Source organism: Typopeltis vanoorti, chromosome 11 (assembly GCF_054136105.1).
Source record: "Typopeltis vanoorti isolate ZY-2024b chromosome 11, IOZ_Tvanoo_1.0, whole genome shotgun sequence".
NCBI lineage: Eukaryota > Metazoa > Arthropoda > Arachnida > Uropygi > Thelyphonidae > Typopeltis > Typopeltis vanoorti.
This window is the reverse complement of record NC_143559.1, coordinates 10,116,608-10,128,832: the sequence shown is the minus strand read 5'-3', so window position 1 is coordinate 10,128,832 and position 12,225 is coordinate 10,116,608. Positions and strand designations below refer to the sequence as shown.

Sequence of the window (12,225 nt, the reverse complement as noted above, 5' to 3'; positions counted from 1 at the left end):
GGGGGGGGGGGGGTGGGGGAAGAAAGCTAGTCTAAATCTAAATGAGATATCCAAAAATTATGGTATGATAATATCAACAGAAAAATCAAAAACTATGACCTTTAAAAGACAAGATCCAGCAAGAACCAAAATAGTAATAGATAACAAGATCTTAGAACAGGTGAATTCATTTAACTACCTAGGATGTATGATCACATATGAAAATGAAAAAGATATAAACGTAAAAATTGCAAAATATTTAAAAATAACAGGTGTAATTAACTCTATATTTAAACCAAACCTAGTTCAAAAACAAACCATGCTAAAAGTATACAAAACATTAGCCTTACAGGTCTTAATGTATGGAAGCGAAATCTGGACAATATAACAAAAAGATAAACAAAGATTAACAACATCAGAAATGAAGTTTATGAGAAAAACTGCAAAGTATACCCTATTTGATCACAAAAGAAACGAACATATTATGAAAGAATTAAACCAAGAACCAGTAATAGAAAAAATTAAAAAATATAAACATAAATGGATGGAACACGTTCAAAGAATGAAAACAGAAAGATTACCAAAACAAGCCTTAAAGTACAAGCCATTAGGAAAAAGAAAACCAGGACGTCCTCTTAAACGATTCAACGATGACTTCTAAGGCCGGAACAGGCCATGCTAGGCCTAAATCCTTGATACGTATGATGATGATGATGAGTTTTTACATCTTCCTTCTCTTAATGAGTAGATACCTTTTTTTTTTTTGTAGGTGAAATGGGGTTATTGTATTGAACATATTCTCTTCGCAGACTGAAACACACACACACACACACAAAGAAAGAAGAAGAGAAGAAGAAAAGAAAAGCGAATTTGTTTTGCGGCACATTCGAAGTTCCAACATACACAGTCCACATCTCTCTCGATGACATGTGGACTTTGTTGTTATTTAAAACTAATTATATACTTTATTTTTCATTATTTTTATTATCTTTTTAAACTAATTATATTCTAATTATATGAAGATAGTGATCGGACCTTCAAGGATCAGGTGCTGCACTATCCAGGTATATGCTTACGCTTGGAATCGCCGAACTTTATATACTTTCTATATTCGGCATGAAACTCTTTGAGTTTCTTATTCTGCTAAGAAACAATATGAGATATAATATAATATAATATCCCTTAACTTAAATAATTATATTCGCTTGAAATACCATTGCAAATTATGTTTAATGATTGAACAAAAATTTAAATATAGGTGGCGTTCATCATGTGCTTGTCATGTGCGTATAGTACAAGTTACAGATTAAGTACTACGATGGAGTGATTTTAGTTGGTTTATTTGTGTTATGTTTTTAGCAATGGGATATAATTGTATTTTATGTTAATTATGGCGTTTAATTAAAGGTTACGTGATTCACTTGGATATTGCATTCGTTAATAGTGGCACATCACTTAGCATGCTGTCCATGCTGCCACCGAAACTATTTCTGAAAGTAATTTTGTGCCGAAACGTTCGTGTGAAATTTTGAAAGTGAAAGTTCTGCAAGCCTTCGTTGGAAATTGAGGTATGGATTTAGATATATCCAACATTGCATTCCGAAGAGAATACAACGGAGTATATTCTCTTTTCAAGTGGTTCTCATATCTTTTTACTATTTTTACTTTTGCATTTATCGTGAGCAAAGGTCACTCTGGTCAGCTTGTACGAGAAATAGACCCTAGAGAAATTTTGAAAACTATATATATATATAGAGAGAGAGAGTGACTGAGAGAAAGCAGAACTAAGAATTCGAATAAAATTAGACAAGTTGAAAAATAAGTTGTTGTTTTTTTAAAACTGAATATTCCATGTATTAAGAATCAGCATAGAGTGCATCTTGTTATTTTATATGCAGAAGTCTGTTTTACCTTAGATAATTAAAATAATGAAATGTGTTAGAATGTTTAAAGTTTAAAAACATTGATGTTTTTAAAACTAATATTCAGAGTAATGTTTTGCCAGGTCTAGTTATGACAATGAGGTGTTATAATCCTGGAGGGATTATAACATCTCATGCTGTTACAGTCTCTAATTAATACTTTTTAATGAATACTTCCAAGCACCTGTGAGTCGTGACATTATCATTTATATAGTGTTGACTTTACAAATTACTCGCTATCAATAACTACATTAATAATTATACAAATAATATAATCGCCTAGATAATTTTATTTTCTGTGCATAACATTTGTGGTCTTTAAAATGTAAAGATTTTAGAAAAGTTAGCAGGAACTTGCATACAGAAATGGGTTGACAGACAAGTTCTACTTTGATTGGATTTACTAAGGTGTGGGGGGGGGAGGGGGGAGTTCTGTTTTTGCAGTTTGCTCTCATTTTATAATACTGTTACAGTTAAGTTGGATGAAGAGAATGGATACTATGATACTGTCACCATTTGCTGAAGTATTTGATAAGATACTGTATGAAAGGCTGTTGCATGAACTGGAAAATATGGTATTGGAATATAAACTGTTCACCTGAATAAGTGGGAAGTGGTAGAGTTTGCCTTTTTATTATTATTATTATTATTCAATCATCCATGGAGTCAAAAGACTCATCGCTGGAGATCCTTCCTAGAAAACACAGTCTATCAAGACTCATCGCAAGAGGTTCCTCCTGGGAAACAAAGTCCATACCACTCCTTAATCTCATTGACCGTTCTCATTCTCACCACTCTAGCAGGCAATGCATTCCATGGTTCAACCAACCCCCATGCAAAGAAACCACTCCTCACCCTCTTGCTCACAGTTTCCTTTCACAATTTCCAGGGATGGTCCCTTGTAATCACTCCTTCCTGCTGTTCGACCAAGCGAAAGAACTCCCTGGTGTCAACCTGGGAGTCCTTGTAGCCAACTCTCAACAGTTTAAAAGTCTCAATCATATCACCTCTCCTTCTATCCACCAAACTCTGCAGTCCACATTCCATCAGCTGATCCTCATAACCAACATTGTATAGTCCTGAAACCATCTTTGTTATCTGCCTTTGTACCCTTTCCACAGTTAATTTCTCCCTTTCCCTGGTTACCAAATCTGGGAACAATAGTCTAAGTGTGGTCTGATCAGGGTCTTATACAATGGAATGATAACTGTTTTATCTCTGCAGGTCAGCGTCCTTCTCATTATTGCAGCAATCCTCTGTGTTACCATCACCATTTTTGCAATATGTCCCTTGAATTTCAGGTTTCTATCAATCATCAAACCCAGATCTCTTGTCTTCCCTACTTCCTCCAGTATAGCTCCTTCAATAGAGTATGCAGCATCCCATCCCAAACCTCAAGACCTTACATTTTGCTGCATTAAACCGACACCCCCCATTCACTTGCCCATCTGTCTAACTTATTCAAATCCTCTTGCAGGGCTACCACATCTGTACCATTACTAATAACCCTTCCCAGCTTTTCATCATCTGCAAACAACTGAATATCCCGTTGTTTATTATTTTAACGGTATAATAGAACACAGAAACTAAAAACTGAATATCCCCCTGAAATCCACTGTTAATGTCATTGATATAAAGGTTAAACAATATAGGTCCTCGTACTGAGCCCTGTGGGACCCCACTTGTAACCTCCTGCCTCTGCCTCCTTGAAACTGCTCCACCATACACAACTCTCTAATATCTATAAGACAGCCAATCCTGAATCCAGTTGACCAATCTGACATTCAGACCCATGTGCTATAACTTAAATATCATCTTATCATGTGGCACCCTGTCAAATGATTTCGCTAAGTCTAAGAAAATTGCAGTATATGCCTTTCCCTCATCTAATGTTCTTGTAACTTTATTATAAAAGGCTAGCATATTGCTAAAATAAGAGCGCCCTTTCACAAATCCATGTTGACTCTCACAGATAACATTACCCTCATCTGCTCAATGCTGTATACGGTCCCTCACTACTTTCTCCAAGATCTTAACAACTACTGATGACACACAAACTGGCCTATAATTAGACACTTCCAGTCTGCTACCACCCCTACCACCCTTATGCAATGGCACTGTCTTACCTTCCTTCCATTCCCTTGGCACCTTTCCCATAGCCAGACTTTCATTGAAAAGCCAGATCAAAGGAGCTGTCAGTTCTTTGGCACATTTTCTCAAAACTCCACGAAATACCATCCAGTCCCACAGCTTTACTGACATCCAGAGTACTCAGTATTTGGAACACGTTCTCCTCCTGCACCTCTAACACTCGAACCTGTCCTATCCCTCTAATATTAAAATTTACTCTTCCAGGATGAAATACTCCAATAAAGTGTTCATTGAACAATTCCACTATGACCTCTGCATCAGTCACTCTATTCCCATATTTATCTTACAGTGTCATTCTTCCACAATCATTTCTCCTCCTACTGGCCACATAGCTAAAAAATTCCCTAGGATTTTCTTTGGAACTTAGGGCCAATCTCTTCTCATATTCCAGTTTCACCTTCCTTACCATATTAGTCACTCTCCTGACCTGTGTCTTATTCTTCATGCATCTGCTCTTCACCTGTCTCCTTATATCTCTTTCATAGCCTCTTTATCACATGCAGTTCTTGTTTAATATTGTTTGTCATCTACTCCATATTAAGTCCTCTTCTTCACTTGTGGAATACACTATTGCTGCTAACAAATATTCCTTCACAATTTTCCAAGCACTAATGATATCCTGGCCTTCCAATTCCTCCCTCCATGAAACTTCCCCAAGTTGATGTCTAAGACTATTATAATCACCTGCCTTATAATTCCACATACGTTCCCGTTTCTTTGATACTGCATGTCTATTCATCTTCCAAGTCAAAACCAAATGGTCACTCTCTCCTACTGGTCGGAGAGATATCTCAGTTATCATCAACTCTTCTGATGATGTGACCAAATCCAAAACTCTTGTACCTCTTGTTCCCTCGATTACATGTTGCCTAAGACATTTGTCTCTCAAGAATTCTAGAAATTCCATTCCCTTATTGCTACATGCATTGCATCTTTCTCTCTCCCCAGTTTATATAGCTATAGTTAAAATCTCCCATAACAATCATTCTTCTTGCACTTGCCAAGCTCAACTGTCTAAACATCTCCAGGTCCCCACCCTCTGTGCTCCTTGGTTTGTAGCAATATCCCACCAAATATCCTGTCTTGCCCGCCTCTACCTCATACCATATGCTTTCAAAATCATTAGTGTCACTGCCTTCCAAAGTCTCCACTCTTGGAGGACATAAGTTTTGGTCAGGCTGATGCTATCAGCCCCACCAATTCCTCTCCTTTATTCTGGATATGCCTGGCATTAATATAAACCATAAAAATGCTACTGTTTCTATACCCAGCATTATCCCCTCTGGGCTCAGCATTACCTGATGTCATCCTCCTTCTCCAAAGTACCCATTTCCACAAGAGGCCACCCCTGCTACCATCCACCCTGGCCATTGTAGTTTCCCTGCATTGACACACTGACTCGTTCAGAACAGCAATCTCTCCAGATGCCCATGTTCTTCCTCATTCAAATGCAAGTGGTCTCTCGCATACAATTCCTTCCTGTCCTCAAATGCCCTCCATGCATCCACATATTCCAATCCTCTCTTCTGACACATTCTAGCTATTATATTATTCAATATTACTGCTCTTCTGCTCAGCTCATCACTATCATACTGTAACAATATGCTGTTTAATGTGTTATTGTAATATCTTTTTTATTATTATTGTTTTGGGCAACTCCAAGGAGTTGACAGACTCATCGAGGGAGGCCCTAACATCTTGTCAAGAACAACTATTCGACATTCACACAGTATCTATCATACCTCGCCTTGAACTCATTCACAGTCATAGCACCCACAACAGATTCTGGCAGCTTATTCCACTCATTCACCACTCTCCAAGTAAAAAACCTAGCTCTAACACCCCCTGCTAACCACATTCTTGCCCAGCTTCCATGTATAGCCCTAGTCCTCCCACCACCAGTCCTATTCTCAAAAATATCTTCTGGATTAATCTTATAGAGACCCTTTAGTAATTTGAATGTCTCAATCATATCACCCCTTTTCTGCCTATCAACCAATTTTTGCAACCCACAAATCTTCAACCTGTTCTCATAAGGTTCATTCCACACACCTGATATCATCTTGATCACTCGTCTCTGGATCCTCTCCACCTCCTCCCCATCAAGAAGAAACCTGGCGCCCATATCTGGGCACAGTAGTCTAGATGGGATCTTATCAAGGTTCGATATAGAGGAACAATAACTTGTTTGTCTCTGCTTGTTAAAGTATTTTTCAGCAACCAAGTGATTTGATGAGCTGATTTAGCCACCTTTGCAGTGTGCCCCCTAAACTTCAACTCCTTATCCACCAACACTCCTAAATCTTGTGCCTCATCAATTTCCTGGAGTACAGTTCCACCAATGTAGTAAACTGCTGCTAATCTTTTCATCCCAAAATGTATAACCTTACATTTTGCCACATTAAATTGACATCCATTTTCCTTAGCCCAGACCTCCAATCTATCCAAATCATCCTGCAAAATTTTGACATCATCTGCATTCACTATTGCCCTACCCAACTTTACATCATCTGCAAACAAATGAACTGTTCCTCTCAGATCCTTTCCTATATCGTTAATGAACAAATTGAAAAGTAGTGGTCCAAGAACAGAACCCTGCAGCACACCACTAGTCACAAGCCGTCTTTTGGACTCCACTCCTGAATAAACCACTCTGGTATCTCTCCATCAACCACCCTCCTATCCATCTCACCAACGCTATATCCATCCCCATCTGCTCCAGTTTACTGATTAGAGTTCCATGTTGTATCCTGTCAAAGGCCTTGGCAAGTTCCAGTGGAATCACTGTAAACCCGTTACCCTTTTCCAGTTCAGCCATCACTGTGTTATAAAACTGAGCAAGTTACTGAGGCATGATCTACCCTTCACAAAACCATGTTGTTCCCCATACAGTATCCCATTTTCATCTATCCAATCCTGTATTCTTCTCTTAACTAATTTCTCGAAGACCTAGACAACGATTCCTGATATGCTAATCGGTCGGTAATATACAACAACAGTCTTGGAACCTCCTTAATGCAGTGGAACGATTTTCCTCTCTTTCCACCCCCTCGGAACTAACCCAGACCCGAGACTCAAATTAAACAAAATGGTCTAGGGTACTGACAATTCTTTAGCCACTTCATGTATGATATGAGCTGGTATACAATCCAATCCCACAAATGTATTGACATTGAGGTTTTGCAATAGACTAATCACCTCCACTTCATCCACCACAATTCCCTAATAATCTATTGGTTCATTCATTTCTGCAATGCCACCACCTGGATGATATATTCTTGCAAAGTGCTCACTCAGTAATTCAGCTATATCAACTGATTCGGTTACCTCCCTACCATCAGCAGTCTTTAAAATCATTCTGCTATATAAAAATCTTTATTCTAATTAGCTGTGCGCTTTTACTTTTATAACCTCTCTTACTTATTCTATTGCATACTATGGTTATCTACCTTTCATATTTACTAGCCATATGCCTATGAACACTGGAAAATTTATTTGTTAAAACTGTGCCACCAGTATTTCTATATCGGAATATAGAAATACTGGTGGCATATAAGACAGTAACACGTTCAGTAGATCTCTCTCTCTTATTAGCATAAATTCCTTCACTAAAGTTTACATAAACAGTTGTGGTTCTGAAGTATTTCAACTACGCTTTTAATGCCTTAGTTGTTTCCTGATCACAAGTCCGACTTTATTTAGGAATTGTGCATTGTAAATTAAATGATCAGGTGGAACTCTATCGACATATAAATAAAACACATTTATTTACATTAATATCAAAGTACGTTCAATAAACGATAGGGAGGTTGCTCTCTCTACCTATCTGTTAGACTTTCAGCATAAAGAAACAAACTTTCCCTTTCAATACTAAATAACTATACAATATAATTACTCAATTACTTCTCTGCTTATTAAATCAAATTATTGAAATTCTAATTTATTCACAAAGAGGTTAGCTAACTGTGCCAAGATATTTCACAAATCTTATGTCAAATAACTCTTATGAACACTTCTTATTACTATTAACTTAATTCTTATCAATCTATAACATATCTCCTAGATTATAAAGGAAATGCACAATAAAGGATGGAACAAACTTACTGAGGCTCTGTCTCTCACTCAATCAAAGGTCTTGCACTAATATCCCTATGCCTTTTCTTTCATCTCGGGTCTTAGGCTTCCTTCTGGAGTGTCTTGCTTCAGCAGCATCTCGTCAGGGAATTGGTGGGTTTTTTTGACTGCAATCTGTGATATTCGAATAGCTCAGGCAAGAGGTTTCAGCATATGGGCAAATTCTCCGGCGCTTGAAGTTCGCTATTGGCTTCGGTTGACCTCCTGTGGCAAAAAGACATCTGACCGACACTTGGCTTGGGTATTTAGTGGGCTCGCTGTAATGTCTGGTCCTCTGGATCCTACTCCCGGTATTTCTGCCTCTAGCTGCCGACGATAACTCTAACTGCCAACCTCGATAACTGCTGCTTGCCTCTGACTACCGACGACCCCGATGTTCGGCTCAGTCCCTTTTTATTTCACATTCTCCGGGACCTTGCATGAAGGGTTGTAACCCCCGAAGAATTTGGCACGACTCCTTGATCTTCTGTTAAGACCGACCTATTCTTTCTTCTCCTCCGTGCACTCCTTTAATCCTATCTTGTTGGGCAGCATAAACTTGTCTGAACGTTGCCGATCTCTTTGACACTGACCTAGAAGGTGTTTATACGCAGAGCTCGCAAACAACTTTCTTGTGCCCTTATGCATAGCTATTATACAAAGTTCCAGTGGCAAAGCATTGTCTTTGTTTTTGACATTCTAAAAATTTTTGTTAAAGCAGTAAGTACAGTCAATTCCCATAGGGTAATTTACATTAATATTTAGCATAAAATATATAGAGAAAAACAAAGTTATTTTTGTAACAATCTCAAGAGACTTGACCTCTGTAAAAATTGATGTAAAGCACTTTGGTACTTCCACGCTACATCGAGTTTTACAATACCTAGGCAACATGCACACTATCTTTCTCTGTGTCTTGTTTCATACAACCTTGAGCAAGAATCTCACATCTCTCTCTCACTGCCCAATTTACATTGCCTCTCAAGTCATTTGTTCCTACCATCACAATCATCTCATCCACCCCCTTTCACCCCTCTTAATTGCCATAGCCACACTTTCTATTGTTCCTCCAGGCAAACATTCCTCACCCATCCTATCTTGTACATCACGGATCATTGAGTCCCCATACATTACACCGCTTACCATTCTATTCCTCGATTGCTCACATGCATCCCTCACTCTCTCTCCTCTAACTTCTCTCTGTGCTCCCCTACTTACCTGACATCACCCTATCCCTGGTTTCAGTGCTCCCTTGCATTCCCTCTCTCCTACTGTTTTCATTCTCTCTTCTTCTATCATTCCTATAACTCTCTCTCATTCCCTCTCTTGTACTGTTCCTATTCTCTCCTCCTCTATCATTCTCATAACTCTCTCTCATTCCCTCTCTTGTACTGTTCCTATTCTCTCATCTTCTACCATTCTCATAACTCTCTCTCATTCCCTCTCTTGTACTGTTCCTATTCTCTCATCTTCTACCATTCTCATAACTCTCTCTCATTCCCTCTCTTGTACTGTTCCTATTCTCTCATCTTCTACCATTCTCATAATTCTCTCTCTTGTATTGTTCCTGTTCTCTCCTCTTCTATCATTCTCATAACTTTCTCTCATTCTCTCCTCTTCTACCATTCCAATCCAGTCTGCCAGGTGGCGTCAGTGAAAAAGCTATTCCAAACTTGTGCTCCCCAGTTATTGCGAGTGCCTTTTTCATCAAAATTAACCATCAAACGGAGACCTTAACATTGGGTGCTGAGCAGCGGAATATTCCAGTACAACCTGTAAATACTTATAGTGTATTAGATCAGCTATCCTTCCAATTTTAAATCAGCCACGTGTAAGTGCTCACGATGCCTACTGTATGCAGCAAAGATGGTGGCATCAAAAGCCAACGCCGAATGAGCACCACGTATTTTGCCAGAATAGTGCTGTCAATCGGCGCCAACAAACCTATTACATGCCGCAGCTACAAAACTGGTGTCACAGACAGAAAAAACAGCATTTTCTGCAAGTTCTGTTGTCACTGGCTGCATGCTTCCTGCCCAAAAATAGACGAAGCTGTGCAAAAGCTACTTATTGAACTTAACCAGCCGTTCTTCTGTTCGCTGTGCCTCCCTTCAGTAAAACAACTTCTGAACATAGGTAAACGTGATGAAAACCTCAAAAAGCATTAGATCAGCTATCCTTCCAATTTTAAATCAGCCACGTGTAAGTGCTTTTACCTCCAAAATACATGCAGTCGAAGCTAAGCTAGAACAAATTGAAAGCCAGCGTAACGCAAGCTCTACTTCACCAGCGAAAGAACTTTGCGATCTAATTGCATCAATGGTAAATGATTTGATGGAGGCTAAACACAAAAAAACTCAACAGCATCATTTTGAACTTCCCGATGGGAAAATGGAAAATCATTACAAGAGGACATCAACAAACTAGCTGAAGAATGCAACATCGATCTTAAGCATATCGTCAGGTGCCATAGTTTGAGGACTATAAATAAAAGGAAGAACTTAACGAACTTTTCGCGCCTAGTAAAAGTGACTTGGGTCACGCCGACAAGCACATCAAAAATAATAACAGCGATCAACAACAAGTTCAAAGACACCTGTCCCCAATCATGCATATGTGTACAACCAGATTTATCATTTGCACAAAGGGAACAAAGATGCCAGTTTCGAAGACAACTCGAAGAAAAACATCTAATGGTGACAACAGTTGGACCATCGATTACAGACAAGATAAACTGGTGAAAAAAACCAAGTGATGCTGCTAGCAGCCACCATGGAGACCAGCATGCAGGCACTGCATAGGAAATGTGCAAGACCCATGCGGTCCAAACTCACAAAACCCTACACATCCACTTCACCAACGTCCGTGGCCTAAACTCCAACCTGAATTGTGTCCACTGCCACCTGCAGTCTACCAAACCCCACCTACTCTTCCTGGCAGAAACTCAAATCTCGCCTCCCCCCATCACCACTTATCTCAACCTTCTAAACTACTAAAAACTTTCATCCTAAGGGTGGTCTTGTGCATACGTCTGCTCTGACATACCTTGCCAGAGAGCACCCAACTTTGACCTTCTTTGGTTGAAAATATCTTTCCTCTCCCTAAAAATCGACTTTCTCTAATCCCTCTTTCCCAACAGCGAAATCATCCTCCTGGAAGATTTTAACGTCCACAACACTAACTGGCTTTTCTCCTCCAGTTGTACAGATCTTGCAGCCAGAGATGCTGAAACATTTGCCATCACTAACGACCTTACACAACTTGTCCAGATGCCAACCAGATAACCCAAACACCCTAGATCTCTTCCACACCAGTGACCCCTCCAAATATACAGTGAAAGTAGTGAGCCCCCTGGGCAATTCTGTCCACAACCTTGTGCTCATCTCCTCCCCCCCATGCACCAATGTTTACACAGACACTCCCATGCAAGAGTAGTTTGGCTATAATAGCGCCAAGTGAGACAGCCTCTGCAACTTCTATGCCACATTCCCATGGTTGGACTATTGCTTCCAGCCTCCCAACCCAAACATATGCACCAAGCTTATTACCAAAGTAATCCTCACCGGCATGAATATTCCACACAGCACTCTGAACTGCCATTCCCTAACGAAACTCAGGTTTTCCAAAAGATGTATCAAGGCTGTAGAGATGAAACACCAGACATACCACAACTGGCTGAAATCATGAACCTTGTCCTCTTTCAAAGCTTACACCGAAGCCAGTAATTGATGCAGAAAAACAATCAATGCTTCCAAAACAGAGTTCGAAAGAGCAAAAAACAGGAAACTAGCAGCCTGTCCAAACGGCAGCCGAGCCTTTTGGTCTCTCGCCAAAGCAATTGACCGTAACTTCTGTCCAACACTATTCCCACCCCTATCATACCCAGATGGCTCTACTGCATCATCACCCACAGAAAATGCCAATCTTCTGGCTTCATACTTTGCTTCAAATGCATGCATAACTGACGATGGTAAATGTTCCCCAACCATTCCAGACACCCAACATACAATCCTTTTGCCAGGATGAGATCAGAAAAATACTGTCCAAATTAGACACAAAA

The 12,225-nt window shown here is 39.5% G+C and overlaps 1 protein-coding gene across 1 annotated transcript in view; it reads left to right on the top strand.

Moving 5' to 3' along the window:
- The first annotated feature begins 1,312 nt into the window (after positions 1 to 1,312).
- The window catches only part of LOC150101296 (STARD3 N-terminal-like protein), a 205,103-nt gene continuing 194,190 nt past the window's right edge, over positions 1,313 to 12,225 (top strand). The window contains exon 1 of the mRNA XM_090400753.1: positions 1,313 to 1,547. The gene's annotated coding sequence lies outside the window, so the exon portion shown is untranslated. The remainder of the gene's footprint in view (positions 1,548 to 12,225) is intronic.